This window comes from Haliaeetus albicilla, chromosome 1 (assembly GCF_947461875.1).
Source record: "Haliaeetus albicilla chromosome 1, bHalAlb1.1, whole genome shotgun sequence".
NCBI classification, from domain to species: Eukaryota; Metazoa; Chordata; class Aves; order Accipitriformes; family Accipitridae; genus Haliaeetus; species Haliaeetus albicilla.
Genome location: NC_091483.1, coordinates 11,061,504 through 11,082,660, shown reverse-complemented (window position 1 = coordinate 11,082,660; position 21,157 = coordinate 11,061,504). Strand labels below are relative to the sequence as shown.

General features: G+C 37.8%; 1 long non-coding RNA gene across 1 annotated transcript; it reads right to left on the bottom strand.

Moving 5' to 3' along the window:
* Positions 1–1,664: 1,664 nt before the first annotated feature.
* On the bottom strand, positions 1,665–20,678 carry LOC138684487 (uncharacterized). The gene is made up of 3 exons (XR_011323783.1): positions 20,463–20,678; positions 18,759–18,858; positions 1,665–2,251 (listed from the first exon to the last, which is right to left on the bottom strand). It is a non-coding gene; the product is annotated as an uncharacterized lncRNA (long non-coding RNA).
* Positions 20,679–21,157: the final 479 nt, after the last annotated feature.

The following is a 21,157-nucleotide window of genomic DNA, read 5'->3' as shown; positions in this document are numbered from 1 at the left end:
CTATTTAGAACCGGCCCTCATTCAAGGTTATAATTAACTCAACACATTTCTACAGTTTGCACTGTTTAAATAAGGCTACCTGGAATTTTCGGGTGCCTTCATGCAGAATCCACTGAAAGGTCACAGATTTTTATCCCACATACACAGGTGATGATTAACTTCTTTAGTCTCATGGAGGCCAGTTCACGGAAAATGAAAATTGCATAAAATAATAACGACTGACCGCTGGGGTTTTTTCTTTTCACAAATATTTTATTTATCTAATTTTAATGACATTAGCATTTGTGGAAAATTAATTTAAAATCCCAACATAAAAAAATCCATGGAAACCAGCTTCTAAATTCCTACAAGTCAAGGCGTGGTGCCAAAAGGGCTTGGAAAGTCATCTACGAAAAAAAATAAAAACAACCCACAAATAACTAGTGCATCCAATATGAGATATGTAATATGGTCTAAAACCTATAAAATTACATTAAATTCACATTAAAGAATAAAATTTAAAGTATATCATGCAACATGAACAGAGTAAGTTTAATTAGTACAGAGCATTAATGTATGTAAGAATACTCCACAATATCCTTGTCAATATGTTAAATGAGTTATTCACAGCAGTACCTATGAATTGCATTTTGAGCATAGGCCCAAGCCTACACTTTAATCCAAATTTGCTTCACATTAACACAGCATGGGAGCAAGCCCAAGTTCAGATACGGGCAGCAGGACTGAGAAATAAACATGCGTCCTTGCTAATCTTTGGTATAGAGTCAAACGAGCAGCTTCCAGAAATTTTCCATCACTTAATCAATCTGTTCTCGCAGCAATATCTGTCCTTGATGGTGACAGACAGAGAAATCAGTCAAAAGACCTTGCTAGGGGGGCCCAAATATCACAGAAGGGATTTGCTGGCATGCTGATCATCTCGGGCTGCCTTTGGCTGTCTAGACAGCAATCTCGTATGGTGGCATCATGGCCAGCTCACTGAGAAAGGTAGAAGTCAATGAATTAATCCCATGGCATCACCGGTTTGTATAAGGGCAGGATATACGAACTTGTTAATAAGCCATATGAAGCAACCGAAGCCAGCGAGAACCGTCAGGGTTAAATAACACTAATAAGTAGAATGCTAACACCTGCCTCTTCAGGAAAAGCTTCATTTGCTACCTTTCATCAGTAAACCTCAGGCAAGTTTGCAAAGGTTCCTATCGTGTATTTGCCCATTTCTCAGACTTCTGCACCGACACTCTTAACCCAGCCTACGAAGCTGATGGGCACTAAAAGGGAGGGAGAATTATTCAGCTGTGATTCTATGCAAGCATTGCAACGGTACTGGCCACGTTGCAAACAAGGGCATACGAACCTTCAGACTTGGAGGTTTTTGTGACCGTTCAAACTTGTACTTGGTCAAGCCTCCTGACATTTTTTCTTGCATTTTAAATGCAAGCTTCCACCGCTAGCATTGAGACTCTGACCTCAACTTTGCTTCTTGCCGTTTTATTTATTTAATTATTTTTTTTCCCTCTGTGCTCCTTTATTTCCTCAAGTATTATAAACTGGGGCATTCACTGAATACATTTGAATGAGATTTCAAGTGCTTAATGATTTGAAGTCAGAAAAATTCTTTTACTAATTAGTAGTCCTTTTTTTCTGAGAAATGTCACATGAATGTGTAGGAATACTTTTGCTAAATATCAGAGGAGTTTTCCTGATTCAGGTTAAGGACAAAAGTCTAGCTTATAATGTATTTGAACAAGAAGTACACAAAAGCAAAAGCGGAGTTTATTTTTCAGATTTTTTTTTTTCCACAAAATTGTGGATTTCTGAAGTACAGTGGATAAGTATCACTTCAGTGATGTAAAACTCATCATTAACACAGAAGGCAACGTGCTAAAAGTGGATACCAGGGTGCAAGAGCCTCAGGACAGTAGTGTTGGAGACTTCAATGACTTTCGAGTGGGAAGCGAAGGACAAGACAGGTCAGAAAAGAGAAGTGCTGTGCCACTTGATTGCAGTTACGCATAGAAAGAGAAAGGATCATGGGTACAAATACATTCCTGGGTGAGCCCATTGCGTTATTTTTGTAACTGATGCTATTTCAGTGTAAATTAGTTTTTTGACAGAATAGTTAAGCTTGGTTTTTTGTATGTTTACCACACCAGAGGACCCGGTACGTGCAAAGGCTTACTGATGTCCCTCCAGCATCGTAACCATGACCAGGACGATCTCAGTTCTGAAGTTTTAGTACCAACTGCCCCTGTGAAAGATACAAAAATGCCCATAAGTTTGATGATGAATAACATGGAGCCAGTTTGAAATCACTGCTGACTTTTGAAGGCAGTCTCGTGACGCTGTGTTTGTTCTCTTCAGAGCTCAACAAAAGATGAGCTGACTACACCATATCTTCATTAGTACATATCTCTTTCTACCTATCTATATGTATGTATGTATATATTTTGCCTTTCAGGAACCAGGCATAGTGAAATCCTCACTCAACGCCCCAGAGCAAGTATTTAACATTTAGCAGTGCTAGGCCTGTCAAAGTTAATACAGCTTCTCAAATCTTCTACAGTACATGTTTATTTAGCAGTTTTTCTATGTTGCTGGCAAAAGGTCACTGTGTTACCAAGCAGATCATGGTTAAAGTGCTTAGGAATAAAACCAAAACCAAAACCAGAGGTCCCAGTATCCCAATACTGGTTTTGGCCACCTCTTCAGACCTACAGTCCTCTCTTCATGCAGAAGGCTTTGGAGGTGCCCATTGTCAGCCTTGGGACCCTAACAACCTGATCAGCCAAGGGACAAAAAGCTTCTAGCCCATTAAATTGCTAAACTGTGCCACAAGGCAACTACAGGGATTTTGCTGCTCCTGTTGTCATCAGTCAGAGTTCTCATTGATGGATTTCCTGTGATAGAGAGGCAACAGGAAGATAAAAGCAGGAGATTTTCGCTAGAAATAAGTTATAGTTTAAAAGTAAAGTGGGGAGAGGCAAAAGTTACCAGAGAGGAAGAGCTGTAAATGACAAACTGTGCTAGTTAAAGTTGCTAAGAGTTAGGGAAAAAACCAGTTAATTAGGTGGAAAAGGAGGAGTAAAATTCCAGTTTTATTAATTAATTTCCACTGGTCCTCCAGGAGGTTTAGAGATTTAGTATTAAAGCAAGGGAAAGCGGAAAAAAGATACCTATCAGCAACTTCATCTAGACAGTTTTGACCAGGACACAGACAAAAAAAATTCACAGCAAGGTAGATTCATTCTTATGAGAAAATCAATTAAAAAATTAGATTTGGATAGCTTTTAAAAATGGCAAGCTTGATTTATGTGTATATTTCTCCTCTAACAGCTCTGTCAATGACATCGCAGGGACTGACTCTGCTCCTTTTCTGCTCCTCTGGAACATCAGGAGTGGAACAATAATAGTATACAGCTACTCTCAATACATGGAAAACAGACACATGCTCTATGTATTTCTAATTCTTAATGCCAATTATATTTAACAGTAGTTGCTGAGCAATGCCTGAAACCTTAGTGTCAGTACAATCAATATCCAATTCCTATAAAGGGAACAGTGACAAAAAAAGTGATGAAAAATATCAAAGTTAGGGTCATAGTGCTGTATTTTCTATGCCTTTTTTATTCTCAGCTTTGCAATTTAGTATCCATTATTTACACAATAAATGAAACTCTAAATGTGTCAATGCAGGATGTCCATCACAGACCGTGTGGCATATTAAAGGACAATGTAGAAATACACAATGCCCTTAAAATCTTATCATTAATTTTCTACATTTCCTGACTTTTCATCAATTTAACAACATTACCTGAACATTCAGTTGAACTGAGCAAGCATGCAATTCATTAATTACATTATTACATCTAGCATCAAGGAAAACATATTTCCAGAATTCAATTTCCTGCAAAGGAGGACATTTGCCAAGTTTGAGATATGCTAATACTTGTGTTTAAAATATTTGCAAATGATTTTATGACCATTAATAACACTGCACTTCATCCACATGCAGATCACCCTCTGGAAAAAAAATGCCATCTGTTCCCTTCAACAGTATTTTAATAGTATTTATATATGGCTCTAAGGAGGTCCTTTTGTAAGATTAAAATCTTAGATTTGTCAGAAAATGGATTAATTCTTGCTGCCATTTTCAGATCTAATTATATTTTTGGCACAAAGTAAAATGGTTTTGTGTCATTTTCTGTTCTTTTTAAAATTTTGCCACTGATAATGATTTGTAAAGATAAATTTACATCAAGTATTGAGCCTTGTGATAATTCACTCTTACAGCAGGACAGCACTGATTAGAACTGCCAATTCCACAAAATCAGTTGACTCCTACTCATAAATATCACGGGAGGTGGTATGAGTATTACTTGTTTCTCATGGTAATTTATAGGCAACTTGGAAAAAAACCCTTGTTTTTTGTTATTTAACTTGAATGAGACCACATTTACTGATGCTTTAAATTCCCGACATGGCTTCCATTTAAATAGAGTGCAAATATAAAAAAAAATTGCAACAATGCAGAAAAGCATAATTTATGTCCTTTTGCAATACTGAGCTGTGTAGCATTTAGAAGCCTCATAGCACATAATAAGAAATTATTACCCTAATTTTGCAGATAGAAATTTGGCCAAAGATGGTTGGAGTGACTAGGAACACAGCTGGTTTTTGACAAAACTGTAATTCCCCCATTCCCCTTACCAGCAGTCCCCGCTGCTTCAGACCCGCTGAGCTGAACTGGCCACAGGAGCGCTCCTACCAGTTAGCCGGTAAGTCAGAACGGACCAGGTTAGGAAAGAGCTCCCTCCGCCGCTATGTGAATTTGGTTCAATTTAGGTACAATGACCTGAATCTGAAAGCACTTCAGCAACAAACAATATGATAATGGATAAGTATTTCAGGGTCAATTGCCTATTTGTTTTTCCTGGGTTTGTATCCTTTGTATGTGGATATAATACGTATTTCTGGCAAATTTCAGTAACTTCTAGCATCACCAGGCCCTGCAGGCGGTAACGTTTTAGTCCACCAAAAGCTGTAACCAGAAAAGGATGCCCATCCATGCTGCAAACTCACGTTAATATGCCCAGACCGTACATCTACACGGCTGAAAGCATCATGGTCCCCTTTCTCTTTGTGCATGTCAGGTTCCTGGGAGACCCAAGACACATCAAACCGAGCTGGGACATTCACAGCGAGGATGCTGAAATGGCGTAGGTAATGTGTAGACATAGCTACAGACCAGCTCCTGCTTCACAGAACTGCACAAGAGACCCACGTGGGTTCCATTTCCTTACTGCGTGGTTTTTCCAACAATACGGCTAATTCCTTTTTTGCAGGGAATTGAATTCTGAAAGTGTTTTCCTCGATAATAGACATAAAAACATAAATAACACATCGTTATGACATTTATGACAAGATGAGGTGGATGCTGAGAGGTTACACGGATCCGAGGGTGACTTGGACAAGTTCAAATAAAAATGTGATCCTGAAAGTCCTGGGCAACAAATGATAGGACTCTGGGAGTATTTGTGGGAGAGTTTCATATAAATTTTACTTGTTAGTCTACCCTTTGTGAGTCTTCCCCTGTTAGCTGTATTTTGCGACACGATACGGGAACAATGGTTGTGTCTGACCTAAAGCAGCTATTCTTACGTTCTCATGTTCTGTTTCAGTCTCACTGTTTAGTGGTTATCATTCCTCAGACCCTTTCTGTTCATCACTTCTCTACCTCACACACAAATCTGCTCAAAGAATAATTTTAAAATTCTGCTTACCCCCATTTCTCACTTCCTTTGGGAAACAGAAAGCAGAGTGGGAGTCAAACACATTTAGCACAGATGCTGTCATCATAACAGAAGCTAAGCCATTTTGTCCTTGATTTGAGGTGAAGGGGGGGGGGGGGGGGTGTAGAGAGAGAAAAGCACCAAAAGACTTGCCTCTTTTAAAAGCAAAAATAAGATCTAAAAGTAAAATTACCATTCAGTTTGAACAATTGAGTGTAAGAACCAAGAACCCCAAAATAAAGATCTAACCTTTGAAAATCTGTAAACTTTCTCTGAGGACAACATATGGTGCTGAAAGGGCATTATGACTGAAGAAAGCTCATATAAATACAATTATTTGTGTAAAAAGCCCTGTCAATGAAGTACTTCAAAAAAAGCAATTGCTTTAGAAGAGCACTGCATATTCTTCAATATGACCTTGTTAGACCCCTAAATAATTCAGTGTTGGTACATCTCTAATCCAAATACAGTATTGCAAGGTACAGTGTAACACCATTAATGCAGATTGCCAGCACAATAAGATGACAGGCAGAAAACATCTGAAAAATGTTACACTTGTATTTAAAGTGCCACAACCCATGGCTTTATATATGCTTATGAAACATTAAATTAAAGGTACGTGCTTAAGGGGTAGGTTTTGGCATATCTGAAAAATCAGTCTATGACACAGAAAATATCTACTTCCCTCCCCTTTATTTCACAGCTCTTACTCTCATAATTTCAGTATATATGGAATAATATTTCTATCATCTGAAATACTAAATATAGATTATAAAGTAACATGAAACTATTTACTTGAAGGTAATGAAATGCTTCACTTAAAAAAAAAAATCTTTGGGAGCTTGACTAATGAGCAAAATATAGATGTGGCTGGCAAAAACATAAAATCAACACATTTCTTTTTTTTTTTATTTAAACTTTCTTACCTACTTTTCTGCTTTCTGAACATAAAAATGCACCTTCCAGATACACTTTTGATTTCATAAGGATGAAATACTGTTGGTAAAACTAAAAAACTGTAAGTGCAGAGTACAGTTTATATTAAACAAGGTCTTATTTATGCTATGTTTACGTACCATCGCCATTTTTTTAAATCTAATGTTGCAGCATCATATAATGCAACAATGTAAAAAGATAAGAAAAAACAGTTTTATTTGACTAAATAGCATGCTAGAGCAATGTTAATCTAGAATTCTGAAAAAAGAGATATCCATAGAAAACCATAGTTTTTCTTCTGTTACTCCCTAGTTGTGAGTGGAAAACATGAGACGCTGCAGAGGGACACACAAAAAAAAATGTCACCACCAGAAATTCCCCAAGCTTCTGACAGAACCTGGGAAAGGAAAATCAGAGCTCTGCATTTGCCTGTTTTTCCTCCAAACAGGCAATGCAATATGACAGCAGTACAAACTGCTTTGAGAACTTCTGGAATTGCTTTTTCACTACATAAATGATAACAGTAGTGCTGGGTTTTTTTAAAAAAAAAAAAAAAGAAAATCCAAAAAACCAAACCATAATGTATAGTCTTACACTTGATACTTCTGTGTGTACTATAATATTCCATTGGCCTTTGAAATAACACAAAAGCTTATTGAATCAGTGTGTAATAAAACTTCTCAGTACAACATTGCAACAATATTTGGGCCTCATACATGCACGCAAAATGATGCACAGTTTCAAATAATAATAAGCTTTGTCTTAAGAAAGTATACTCCTTAACGGGTCTGAGAAGTCAGGGCGGTTGCATACCAGCTTGCACTTAGCCCCAGCTTGATTACCTAGTTTTAAATAATAAGTTTGCGTGATTGCATGAAAACTGAGACAAAGTTACTTTTGTATTTCATTTCATATGTTCATAGCATTATGAATTAATAACAATTGGCCCCTCCGTTTTTCTTAATGTCACTATGAAGGGATGTTGGAACCATTCTTTCAAGATCTTTTTTCTTTAAGTATCATCAATTTTACAGCCACTTCCTGAAATGGCATGTGTATTTTTACCATCAACATAATATATTGTAATCATTTTTGGATTTTGTTTGCAGGAAATATATCAGAAAGCTGGCATGAAAATTACTGTTTTGAATTATGTAGTGTAAGAGTGGTGTCCCTCCAGCCAGAATTTTAAGCTCCAAACCTCTTCCTAGATTTGTGTGCTTTAGTCTGTCACATTGCACAGATATTATGGCAAAGGACATGTTAGTCTCTGTTGGTAGTTTGTATTAATGATTCTTTGAAGACTCGAAAGCCGTAACTTTCTTCTTTACAGAACATTCACCTGAACAACCTGACTCCCTTACTCTTGCTTGGCCTCGGAGATGCTTGTATCCAAAGAGTATGTCCCTGCTCCATTCAAAGGAGAATAGCTACAGCCAGAGGGACTGGGAACATTCTCTTCCTTAGTCCAGGCCTCATCACTTCGTTGTTAGAGCCTAAAAAAAACCAAACCAAAACCAGTTTCCAGTTCTTCCCAGAAGGCAAGGTAATTGAGTGGAAATCTACATCAACTGTAACAGCTCTCATAACTGATATATGAGTTCGGCAGATATGCTCAGAGAACTTCTCCCTGGCTTAAATATGGACACGTAACTGGTAAATGTTTTAAAAAGCTTTTGCATTCCTGGCACGTTTGCAAACAAACCTTGAGATACTTATGACATATTATTTTTGAATATCTGGGTGTCCACAAATACTGAATGCCTTGATGGATCTGGCAAGAAAGGCATGGGAATTTCAGTTATTAATTTTGTACCAAGGTGCCTATGGGTGCCCATCTTATATACTTCACCTGCATCATCTGTCTGTCTACCTATCTAGCTTTTTTGTAGAACTAAGCATACAATTGTGAATGCTGATTATTTCTAGTCTTTTGGTCATCATACAAATAAAAGATGCCTAGCATCTTGTGGAATGGAGCTCCACACGTATGCAGAATTTGCAGGTGTAAAAAAGCCACAGAAGGTTGTTGCATAGGTGATTTCTTCCAGCATTTGACAATCCTAATTAAAATAATGTTTGCAACAAGATGGTAGTTACTGAATTGTTATGGCTGTTGAATCTTGCATCCTCCATGTTACTCTCGGACAAGTAAGTGTCTCTGTAATCAGGCTCATGACAAATTGAATGGTTAAGACTTTCTGCTAAGTGTTTTGGTCTGTCTCTGTGTCATGTACGGCTGAGGGTTTTTTTTCAGTCTATGCTTTTTTTGGCCATATGCTATATTTGACTGCTTTTTTCTCCCCCCATTGATCTTTCAACAATCCAGACAAAAGCAGTTCTGTGCCTCTCTTAGTCTCTTGACCCTTAAACACTGCAGCCTTACAAAGCAGAATTACTGTCTGGTTCCAAGGAACCCGGCTCTTCCTGAAGCAGGACATCGAGGGCAGTCATAGCTGTTGTGTGGCTGAGTCCTTTACAAGGTTCAGATGGTAAATATTTAACTACTCCTCTTTGTTGTCTTTCTTTCTGCCTTTAACAGTACTTCACAGAGTGATATTGTCATTCTAGCAGTAGGCTGTGACTAGGCTGCACCATCTTTTCCTTTTCCTTTCCATTTTTCTGTTCTCTTTTCAATTTGAGGACACTGGCTGCAGCTTATTAAAAGGTCATGTTACCAAATCCCTTTTCTTTAGCTCTCATAAATTCCCCTTCCCTGTAAAGGTATCAGATTTATTTTGTCTTTTTATACAAATAGTAATAAAGTTTACTATTAACATAGCTGTTTTTCTCGTTTGGTTAGAAACATAGGGTTCTTAATATACTTTATAGCATTACATGAATGGACACTACGTTCTACTTCTCAGTAAAATTAAATAAAACCTCTTTCCTGAAAGATGTGCTATGCAACTTAAACTTTAAGGACAACTCCTGCAGAGAGTTTAGTAACTGTGACATTTGGGTGGAATTTAGGGAACTAGATCTAACGTGCAAAACTGCAGACCAGAGAGACACTTAGCAATTGCCAAAGTCAGGAACAGGACCTTATTTTCTTTGCTATGAGTTAAATGCTGCTGCTGAATGGCTGGTAGGATTTAGAAAAATGGAAGAGAGAAAATCTACGTAATCCAAAGGAAGTATAGAGAGCAAATATTGGCCCCTAAATAACAAATTGCTTCAGCAGCTTGTTACAAGGTCGATAGCTCATACAAACCCTGAGCTACGTGCTCTGGAAATGCCCTAAGCCAGGGTACCACTCATAACGACCAGCATGCTTCAACAGTAATCCATCTGGTTGTTCATCCTTAATTCATATCATCCCCTGTTGCACTACTTCTGCTCTTTTCCTTTTTCATCCACATGAGCAATAGGAAGCCATCTAGGGTAACAATGCAGCAAATGAAGCAGCACCCCTTGGGGAATAAACGAACCTTATTTTCTATTGGTCTGTCTACTTGGCAAATTCTCTTCGGTACACTTTCAAAACTAATCTATTTTGGTTATGATTTTCCTGATGAAAGAATCTAAGTTTAAAGTTTGTCCTTTGAGAGACTCAGGTTCTTTTGTTTCAGATGATGAAGGACTGCTGTTTGTTGTCTTCTGCTGGTTCTTTTTGCAACGATTGACACCCAAAAGCTCCCCAAACATAACAGAAGAAAAAAGAAAAGATTCCACAGACAAATATTTAGGCTAAAATGACAAACAGAAGGAGTACAGTTTGTAAAAAAAAAAAAAAAAAAAAAAAAAAAGTCAAAAAAGGAGGAGGAATATGGGAGGCTTCATTTTCTTCAGTATTACCTTTAATCAACTTTAAGACTTTAAATCTGATATGGGTCCCATTCAATAAGATATTTAAACAGTACCAGAAGTGCTTAAAGCAAGACACACACACGACTTGCTCAGTGTTATAAAAATCTTGTCTCAAAAGGTAAGCAATTTTTGGCCTTTTTTTTTTCTTCCCTGCTCCATGTTCTGTTCCAAAGGAGTTACTGTCTAGCCTCATTTTCCATCACCAGACACAATTATTACAGTACTTCTTCTACTAAAAATAAATGATACAGAAGTAATGTGATAGCCTGGTGACCAAGGCAATGACAAATGAAATGTTTTTAAGAGTGACCATTCAGAAATTTACAGATTGACTGTAAATTTCACTTCTCGTATATGTTGTATATTACACCTTGTCAGTAAGTAAATCTTGCTATATCAGAAATCTAATCATTGCCAGAGTCCTTTTAAAGCCTGAGAGCAACTTATTAGCAAAGGATTTATGGCAATTCTGAATTGCTTTCAGAAAGGTACATCACATTTGCAGCTGGGACCCAGCATGTACAACAGCTGTCCCGACAGTGTCCTTGTACTATAGCCGTGTCATCCTGGCAGCTCTTTAAAACTCAAAAGCATCTGGTTCACATTTGATTTTTGTACTCAAATGACTTATCTGCATTACATTTTAGCATAGGATGTTTCATTCATTATTTATTGTACATAGATGTTCAAAACCCAGCAACTTTGGGTATGCCACAAAACCCTCAGCCGCAGTAGGAGCTGTTTACAGGATGACATACAGACATACATTTTTGGTAAAACACTCCAAGTAGATTAAAAAACAAAAGCAGAGTTTTCTCTGTGGATTTATGCAAAACTGATTGAGCAGATTAAATGCTTGAAAACAACCACATTTCGTACTGGAAAATTGCCATTACTGTTCTACTAGGGCTCTGACAACCTACAGCGTATATGTAAGCTGAATGCATCGCTAACTCTGACATGCAAAGTCATTCCCTTCCCTTGTCACGGCCATAATGTGATGCTAACAACAGCCAACGCATGTCAGCCTTGTTTTGTTAAAAGCAAATGATCAGCGTGAAATACTCTAATTTCTTAATTTTATTTTTGAAGACGAGTGTCTGGTACCAACTACGAAATCGGGAAAGAATGAATAAAAGCCTGTTGCCTCATCACCTGTTGCCTCATAAATCTGAAGGCCATTTCCAATTCCAGTTGTAGAGGAAAATGTATTTCAGATAAAGTAATTCCACAAGCAAAATGGTGATGTGATGGAATTGAATTTTGCAAGTGCCTTTTGCATTATTTACAGATATTGACAACGCATCTGGAAGAAACAGGGATTTGGGGAACTAGCGTTTCAGCTTGGAGAAAACAGAAAAATCTGAAGTTAGCAGACTGGCTGAGGGGCAGCTGAAATACCATAAATTCTTTACCAGCGACACCTCACACTCACCTACACTTAAAAAAGTTCTTCAAGAACCTTAAACAAATTCTGCTGTTATTTTGCTACAGCAGCATAGCAAAAAGATGGTTGTATAGCAGCATTATATTGATTTACCAGTATTCCTGTGACAAGCACCTGTAAATTCCAGACATGCTATGGATACCAGTTTCCCAACATCTCCTGACATCATCAAAGATGATGACTGTGTGATCTTTTTCTTTTTCTTGTATCATTAAAAATCATTAGCAACACATAAAAGCCATAATTGCAAAACTGTTGCAAAACCACCGACGCATTTGCATTTTTCAAGTTTATGAAATGAGGTGTTTATGTCTGGTCTTCAGTCCAGAGAGAAACCAGTTCAACAAAGGGAATCTAGAGGAACTGTTCCTTTTTTTGTCAGGTAGTACACAAGTTTCGATCCAAGCAATTTTATTCTTGGTTTTTATTCAAATAGAGAATTTAAATTAAATTTAATATATAATGCATATAAAGAAATTTAATTTTGTATTTAATATATGATAAATTATGATTAAAATAAATAGTAAACCACGGGAATTTATCATAAGTTCTTAAGAGACACTTTTCACATCCTAGGAACTAATAGTTCAGGATGTGTAAATGAAAAACAATACCTTGGATTGCACAAAAAGTGGCATGTCTATTTGATAGCAGAGAATTCTGAAATTCATGGTGTATACCAATCTCTGCCTTCAGGCTCCATTTCTGGGCAAATAACTGCCCTGTGTTAGCTTCCTAGCTCTCATTTTGAACTAGGTTTTATTTGCTTTAAACAACAAAATATTGCTCATCTCATCTTTTCTGACATCTGTCCATTACTGGTCCACCATTCCCAATCTGAAATTAGAAAATTATTGACCTGCAATTTTATTTTTGCAAGCACGTGAACTATCTTGCATATTCCAATCTACATGTTACAATTGCTTTTTGAATCAAATACTGGAAGAGAGTAACTAAGTCTTTGAACTGTAGATTGCAAACTGCATCAAGTTGTCCACAGAAGCATTTTTATGCATGGACTGTTCAACCATTTTAGAAAGAATTTGATTTTTTTTCTCAGTTACAGAAATATACTTTCTAAAATACTACATTAAAATTCACAGAATGCTTGAGTATAAATTTCAGGGATATATATTTCCAGGGATATATATCTCTCCAGCTATATTGCTGGGAGAGATTAAACTGAATATAGTGTTTTAAACAGGCATTTAAAGTTCTCAGGGAAAACAATGTTTATGTTGCAAGAAAATATAACCTGAAGGTGCGAATCATGAATATCCTTCACTCAGCAGTATAATGTGACTGACTAGAGTAGCAGAAGACCAAGATGAGATTTCCTGGTGTCTTCATACTATATTGAAGCCCAGCATGTCTTTCATTGTTGAGTCATGTATATACTTCTCAAAGGACAAAGCTTTTTGTCCTTCCTCTCTTGAGGATAAATTGCCCACAGCGTTTTCTGGTTATTTTATTCTGGCTGTAGGAAAATACAGAAAATTTTTCATCTTTCTCTTAACCTTGAATTGTTTTTCATTTCTGAGCCACTTAAAAATTTCACCAGGGCTCCTTGAATTAGCCCAGTTTATTAAAAAAAAAACAAACAAAAATTACAGATATATGAAGATAAACAGAAATACAGCTGCTATGGGGGGGGGGGGGGGGGAAGTGTCCAGCAACTGATGTTGTTGCTTTCCTTATGTTGGATCTTCCTCTGAGGAATCCATGAGGAGTGACACTGATGCTCTCCCCAGAACATACCGCTCCTCGTTTCATCTCTGCACTGATAAACTAGAGCTTAAATGGCTGCACAATCTTCTTTAGGGAATGGAAGGCATTAAGAAGGGAAGAAAAGAGACACTCTACCTAATTCTTCTCCAGAACAAAACAAAACAGAAAATGATTCACTCTTTGAAAGAGCTAACTCTGTTCTGAACCTTTTGTGCACAATTGTTTGAAGGCCAAAGTGCTTGATGTCAAAGCGGTAAAATTCCTGACAGGGGACATTACAGCAGTTGTTAATCGCCAAAGGGCTTTTTATAGGCAGCCCTTAGAAAAGATATACACACGCAGTATCCCTGTTACTGTCATGGCGTGTACTGTATAAAATTTATTGACCCTTAGTTGTTAAAAGCCCTGTGATCCAGAGCCTGTTATCTGTGTGCAGACGGGAATAAAGCAGGGAGACGTGGTTATGCCTTTAGGCTGACGGGCTGCAGGGAAGCTGGCAGGAGCCGGAGCTGGGGAAGGACATCTCCCCTGTGCCCCGGCATCGCTCTGCTGGCGGAGCAGCCTGAGCGCGCCGGATGAAATCGGTGCGGGATGGATCCTCGGCAAGGAAAGAAAACACCCGCCGGAGGAGCACGTATTCAAACAGACGGACTCCAGCCGTGCAGACCCTGGGATTGTGCGCGAGCTAGGATTACGTTTCCCCAGCTACAGCGTAGATATTGCTTAATATTAGAACAGAGTTATGCGTAGTCACTTCGGAATAAAATAGTTCCATAGTGCTTTGATAGCCCTAATGGTAAGAACTAGCAGAAACATTACAGAGATGCATAATTCACGTTAAAGCTGAGATACTATTGTTAATGATTTCCCTGCCATCCCACTGCAACTGCAAAACGGATAATATGAATTTTCTAAAATTTACAACTATCGTTTTTTGTACTGGCCTCAGGAAAATAATCCAAATGCATCAGTCCTCTTCCCAACACCCCACATAAATACAGGTGCTTAGACAACTTGGCTTTCCCCAAAATAAACACCTACCTTAGGGAGTTAAATCTAGATTTAAACTGAATAAGTAAACCTGAAATAAATCAAAAGTTAAAATGTTAAAAACTTAGGTAAACTCAAAGTCTATTTTACCCAGACCCTGAGTTTTAAGCAATTTCCTTTTTTATTTTAAAAACATATATCCTGCATCAGCCGTTGGTAACATTCTTACTGTCGTGATACAGTAATTGTTTTATGTGCCCTCTATTTGGGACTGGAATCACCCTACAGTTTGGTTATTCACTTCAAAGACTGCAAGCTCTTCCTCACTTAGCTCCTACCAAGATGCTCCTGAGACTGACATGCCTATCTTCTGCTCTTCACAGGGAAAGCAGCCTTGCTGCAAACCAACTTTGTTAGAAGGTACTGCAGAGCTAATAAAGTTCCGTCATTTCTCACAACAGTTTTAGTAAAGCTAGTTGTTTCAAAGTTTTGAACAAAAGAAAGAAAAAAAAGATGATTTTTTTTTTTCTGGATTTCAGGGATTTTATAGTTCCCTGGAACTATTTCAGTGATCTCATAAAACCTCAGGACTGTTCACTTGGGTTTTCTTCCTCTGGTCCACACTTTCCTCTCTACACCCCTTTGATCTTTGGCCACCTCCATGGAGCTGGATCCAGAAAGCTGGTGGCTGGTCCTGTACTTTGTGATCCTCCCCAGCAAAATGTGCACTGTATCAAGGACTATGGGAAGTCCAAACTAATATAGCAAAAAAATCCCATTATATTTACAATTATTTAGTAATATAGCCACTTTCTAGTGTCTACTCCTTTTCCCCAGTGTTATGCTCACCCTTGGGGGTGTCCCTCTGAGTCCCAAGGTCCACAGTGCCCAAGAAATTTGGAGAGGAAGGTATTACATCAACTTGTCTGCATCCTGAGGGCTTTGCCGGCAGGAACATGGCATTCACGGTGGGGTTTTATTTCTCTTCAGCCTTGGACCTGCCCAGGGCTATTATTTCATGTTTTCTTAAGGCAGTCTGCTCACTTGTACTTTTTACCCCACTGGATCCCAGCTACAGCTTGACAATCCTCACCCCTTCGCTGTTAAAGACACACAACAGCCTCCCGCAGCCCCGGTTATCGGAAAAGGTCTTTTGCTTGTTATGCAGGGACTGCGCAGCTTTGCTAGACCTTTACCACATTTGGTATGCACAGAGATAAGCTTAAACAAGGTAGGTAATAGTCTTCTGACAGACAGACAATTGCTATCGCAGCTGGAAACAAGCTAAAATGAACTCTGGCCAAGGCGAGTCCAGGCAAGTCCCGAGGCCAGCGCTGGTGAGTTAATACACAGCATGTGGCATTTAGGAAAATCAGAAACAATCGTATTTGCTGAGCTGCAACAGCGGCTAGCACCCAAGTTTTGATCCGCTTCCATCTTGTCAGATCTCTCTACAGCATTTAAAGTTAGACAACCAGGCTTTTGGTGTTGTAAGAGCACTGGCAGATGGAGAAACAGATGTAAAAGTGGTCCAAGGCAGAAACAAATCAGGAGTTAAATGAAGGGAGAAGCACATTAGAGGGATTTTTGACACTTACAAAGCATGAGAAAGACTCAGGTGTTTATCCAGTTTAGTCCCCGAGTCCTGTGGGTACATATTTATAGCTGTTAGACTTCAAAAATAAATGTATACGTCTGGGAGTTTGCTACAAACCTACTGCATATACTTTTTTGAAGGGAAAAAAAAAAAAAGTTTATTTTCCTCTGAGCTTGAGGACTGCAGCAATGGCTCGTGACCCAGTTGTATTTTCCTGAGTTAGAACCCCAAAGAAACCAAAACCATGAAAGCATGCAGTGAACAGCAGACGTGAACACAGAGAAGGCAGGTGAGGAACACAGCCAGTTATCTTCAACTCAGGAATCAGTTTGCTGTGGATCCGGGAATTTTTGAAAATAAATAAATGGGACCAGAGTATTTGGAAGGAGACACCATAATCTAGTGAAGTTACTTCATGTTAGTCTGTCATTAAAATTATAGTGGATACTACTCCTGTTCAGTTTTCCTCTGTTCTAAGAATATTCTATTTTGTGTCTCAGAACTGGTTAAATTGCCCATCTTTCTGCTACTAAATATATATACACAGCTCCTAAAGTATACCCTACAGTTGGTGCAGGTTTGTATGCTAATACTTCACCAATGTTAAGACATGTCTTACTGCACCATTGAATTCAAGGGATGAATCTGAGACAAACAGTAATCAATTTAAAGCTCCCCTCTACTAGGAGGTTTTCACTGGCATATTTACAGAAAAAAAGATCAAAATATTCCAAAAACGTGAATTAAAATCTGTTTTCCAAATAATTCTGCCTCCCAGCTTTGTTACAATAACCAACTATTTACATATTAAAGCACACAGGGTTTACAAGGGATGGAAGATACTGTAACCTCCAGAGGAGAGGTGTTAGGTACTCTCAGAGAAATTATAGGGAATTTCTGTGGAAGTGGATCTCAGCAGGAACAGCTTTGACCAAATAGAGCATCCCTGTTGGGGCAGAGCCAATTGCACTGATTGGTGTGGTGGTTAGCACAGGAAACTCTCTCCTGTCACTCCCTACTCAGTGCAACACCAATTTCAATCCACGTTTCCAAAATGAAATTACACCATTGTCTTCATGGGCACAGCCTATGGTGAAGATGACAGGAGTCACACAAGATTATGAAACAGTGTAACTAAGGTCCTGGCCAGGGATGTATAATTTCAAAGAAAACCAAATCTCTGGAGTGCAAGTTCAGAGAGATCTTAGAAATAAACTTCTAAGTCATTTTTGTGGGCTTGTTTTTTTGAATGCTAAATGTATTTTTTTTTCTTCGAATTTTCTGAATGAGTTTGTTTTACCCCAACATTCTTCCAGCACGTGTACTGGCAAATAAATATTTCACGTGAGCTGGTTTACCTGGAAACTAAAATTTCTTCTATTGGCAGATGAAGACCATTATTTACGATAGACTAACATATCACACTAAAGCTAGTATTTTCTCTATGAAGTTTACAATACAAGATAGTGAAGCTGGTTTTATGTGAATTACATTTTTAGAATAGATTTTAACACTAAAAATATTTAGTGTATGTGATTTTCTGTGAGGATAAACTAAAACCAAAATCTAACATGACACAGACACCCCTAAGGAATCCTTCAAAGAGCGCGTAACTAAAGAGAAGTGACACTAGTCAATCAGAGATTGACAATACTTCTTGACAGCCCAAATTTTCATGAAATTCTTTTCCAAGGCCTTTCCAGTTATTATTAAAAGCCTGTTTCACATACTACATTATTAAAAAGTGCCATTTTAACAAGAATAAGAGAGACAGTAATTATGCTAATACTTTACATAGAAACTTCTCAACATTAATTGTCAGGAAATGCGTAAACCAGAGTAAAGTACATGTAAAAGGAATCTCAGGTCCCAGAAGATTACGAATTTCTCATAAATAAAGCTCTTTTTTCTGTGCTTTGTTCAGCCAAAGCCCCTGTGGAAATTTGGAGTTGAGTTGTGGAGGGGTTTTTTTATGATTCCCATGTTGGATTTGTGATGTTATCTGGGGTTTTTGTACAAACTGTCATGAGGAGTTTAACTGTAACAAGAACTGTGGAGTTGATCAAAACTTCTTTCATCAAAGTCATTGAAAAAGGAAAACAGAACATGGGGAATCTATGCAAAAAAAAGAAGCGATTTGCACCCTCAGAGTCATTTGAAACAACTATGCCACAAGGACTGCCTATCACATTTTCATTAAGTGGATTCCAACAGTCTTCTAAACAACTAATTCTTACAAAAATACATCTCCCCACTCCTTCTTATGGAAGATACAACTTAGAAAATTTGAGAAAGCATTTTGAGAGCAAAATGCCTCCATATAAGAAGATTTCTTGGTTTTCTCCTACTGATTTCCTTGTCCCGTTAAAATTACTCTTGCAGCCACTTCAAAACCTTTCTTTCTCTTCCTCCAAGAGGCTCTTTATTTCAGTCTTCTGCCACTTTTATGACCACATACCTGCAGTCCAGGTGTCACCTCAATGGCTGGGAATAGGGCGAGACTCTGCTTAAAGTATGGGAATGTGGCTTGGGATGCAACAGGAGACTGTTGATGGACACTGAAAAATGAAGGAAAATTGTTATTAATATCATTTGAAATTAAAAGGAGCAAGTTGTAACTTTTACACCAAATGGCTATAGTTTTTGTCAATTTTGAGATATTTTCTCAGATGCGCTTATCTGGAAGTATGTGTTTTGCTGTTATAAAATTTCAGGATTTTTAAGGCAATTTTATTTACTTTTCTCCATGCTATAACATTTGACTTAGAATATGTGACAATGTTCTGAGTATATCAGGACTAAACCGGCAAAACAAAGACTGTTTTTTATCTCCCACTTACCTATACAGACATTTATACTTCAGTCAGTATTAAGGTAGCTGAGCCTTTCAGGATACCATTAAATAATAAGCAAACATTGCTGACAGACCTAAGCTTAGAGGGACAGACAATTCTGTGCTCAGTAATAGCAAGCAGATGGAAAATCCCGGAGTTATTTTTGTAAACTCTATCTTGAAATATATGGAACCAAGCTCTGCCCTTGGTTATGTATGTCTAACTAACTCCCAGAAACTTCACTTCTATTTGCATGTCTGAATATATTAGGGCAGAACCGGACTTTATATTCTCAGCTAGAAAAATGACAACATTTTTCTTGCAGTGAAACTGAGACGGATCTGTTGCCTTAAATGAATTTGTCGGTTGGTTTTATGAAGAAATCTTGAGAGAAAGAAAATCAGATGGTAATTCCACTAATGAAAAATCCTGGTGATTTCAGCTTTTTGAAGAGCCAGGCAACAAATTACTTACTCGGTCAAAGAACTACTCTGGAAATGGCAAAATCCTCAGTTTTAAAATGGTATATGTGGAAGGTGAATTTCACCAGGAAAATGAAAAATGCCCAGCTAATCTCTATGTCATTGTATTTAAGGCAACCATGTAAAGTGTCTTCTGTTAAGTCTAAGGAGGTGCCACTGTGCTGTTCCAATCATATTCCACGTATTTTGGCAGAGCTGTCCTTAACTGAGTTTTTGAATTGCAAACAATGTTGTAACCACTGAAACTACGGTTCCCCACAGTGGCATAAGCAAGGCATCCTGTGAGTGCGGGAAGATGTTATTATCCCCCCTCCTTTTCAATCAATTCTAAAAGCATCCAAAAAATACTAATTGTAAGGCAGATAACATGGCATCGGGATCACTCTGTTTACATAAGCTGGTCTGTAGCACCAGCTACAGAAACTTAATGACAAGGACAGACCTAAGCGTACAGCATGTTTATATCTAATACTTCAGTATATATCCATGGTATTATCGTTGTGGTTATCTCCACTGACTTCCCAGCACGAGCCCATCTCTTTATTTTCCAGCTGAGACACCTGGGGAAAAACCCCAAACAACAAAACAAAGACACACAAAAAAGGGACGAGAGGTCTAGTATTCATAAATAACACCACTATATTACAATAAATACCGTCTTTTGATCACCCTTTGTCATCACATAGGAAGCACAACGCACCATAAGCCTTTGCTCAGCAACTGAATGTTTTCCTGTTCTTTTGAATATGAAACACAAATCACATATTGCAGAAAAGGCTAGATGTGTTAGTGTGTTTTGCTAAACATAAACCGAGACCCACGGCTACCACACTTTTATGAATGTACCTGGAAAGATGAGTGCTGGAGCCTACAGTGTTTGTGCATAACACAGTAGCTTGTTATTGTGAGTAATATCCTACCTTTGTTCTTCTATATTCTGGAGGAAAACAAGAAAAAGAAAATTACTTATAATTGCGATATACAAATCATGTACACTTCAAAAAGGTTTAAAACACATTCTAAAATACCACTGCAGCTCTAAAATACCTGAAACAAAACTCTTAGCAAGCTTTATACCTGTATAGAGAATCATGCATCAGACTATACTGTGGAGGTTGTCTAAGAAAGCAATTTATGAGCAGAAACATTTCAGAAACAGCTACCTTCCAGTAGATCAGTATTTGGTGGCAGATTACTAAGCAAAGAATTGTCTTACCAAAACATATTACATATTTTTAATATATATATTTTATATATATATATACTTAGACATATTTTTATATGTGAACATTGCTTATATTTATTTGTTCATGGAGAGGTTCCAATCACCGGAGCACTTTAATAAAATGGGGACCAAACTGGCAATGGAAGCTTTTAATTAACAGAGAAAGAAGCAGTTTAACAATCATTCCAAAATCTGTAGAGCTACATGTTCTTAAATCTAATGTATGTACCCACTTAAATATATGCCCTTTTATATACCCTTTGTGTGCTTAACTGCTTGAAACATTTTGAACCGGCTGTAGCAGCATTTTGCCAAA